Below are 1,276 nucleotides of genomic sequence, written 5' to 3' on the forward strand. Positions count from 1 at the left end.
GATGTTAAATGTTCTTAATTTGCCAATAAAGAAGCTTTATTTTTTAGGAGTTTACATGAGGGTATCTGTTAGAAGACGCAAACACTTTTTATTGTCCTATAAAAGGCTCCAGTATTACTTTTAAATACTTTAACACCCAATCAAAGTCTTTTATATCACTTCTTCCCTTACATGAGCCCTTCCAACTGAGAGGGAAGTAACAGATTTGTCTTTTTTCAGAACTGCTGTTCAGTGCTTTCAAACATAGATACTGGGTTGTGTTAATGATATTCTACAGCCTGACATCAAATGATGAATTGCCATTAATAATTAATAGGACATGCATAATGAGAGAGTTTAGAATCAGTCCTGTTTGAATGCCCTGCACCTGACAGTTGTCCGCTCTCTGGTTCTTCATCAGATCACGGTTATCTTGAAGAACTGGCGTGAGTGTGCAGAGCTGCAGATATATCAAGCAGAGCTGGATAACGTCCCCCCGGCGTTTGTGGATGGTTCTGTGACCGGCGGTGATCGCAGAGGGCATCAGAGCCTGCGTGTTCACTCTCACGACCCTGGCCGACAGGCTGAGATCTGGGCTACGCACATCGGGACGACGATAGTGGTGCGTCAGGTCGGCCGGTCGCTGAGTCTGTCCGTGCGCTCCCCTCGTGCGATCGTGGAGTCCTATACGCCTGAGCAGGACTTGCAATTGTGTGTATGGGGGTGTCCGGTCTCGCAGCGTCTGGAGATGCCCTATGCGCATCCGTCCACGCCTGCATACACACACTGCTCCTCACTGCTTCCGGTGCGGGATGTGTATTTCCAGGCTTGCTTGTTTGATCTACAGGTCACTGGAGATTTGAACTCCAGTGCATCAGCTGTGGCTGCTTTAGAGGATGCTCGCGCGATGATCTCTGACCCTGACAGGATTCACCTGCTGACAGACAGGGCAGGCAACAACCCTCCATCATTGCCGGTGGTGCTGGCCTTAAGCATCCTTGTAGAGACCCTCAGACGTACTTTCTTGGGCCCAGTGTGACGTCAAAAACACTGCACTAAAACATGCCGTATGTGATATTTAATGGGTATTTATACTGTTGTTCAATGTTTACATCTCAGTGGTTTGGAAGTTTATGGTTTGTGAATAGAGGCTGTCTGGAACGGCCTGGAATGAATTCAGTGTTAAATGCACATAAATTGTGTGAATTATAAATGTAACATATTTGTGGATATTTTTTTCTGGATAAACGTGAATAACCTTTGAAAAAATAAGCAAATGTGAGTGATTTGCTCATTC

General features: G+C 45.6%; 1 pseudogene; it reads left to right on the forward strand.

The window, feature by feature from the left end:
- The first annotated feature begins 340 nt into the window (after positions 1-340).
- Positions 341-1,270, forward strand: LOC107580672 (hemojuvelin pseudogene; annotated as a pseudogene).
- Positions 1,271-1,276: the final 6 nt, after the last annotated feature.

This window comes from Sinocyclocheilus grahami, unplaced genomic scaffold, assembly GCF_001515645.1.
Source record: "Sinocyclocheilus grahami isolate Dianchi unplaced genomic scaffold, SAMN03320097.WGS_v1.1 scaffold39586.1, whole genome shotgun sequence".
In the NCBI taxonomy this organism is placed as follows: domain Eukaryota; kingdom Metazoa; phylum Chordata; class Actinopteri; order Cypriniformes; family Cyprinidae; genus Sinocyclocheilus; species Sinocyclocheilus grahami.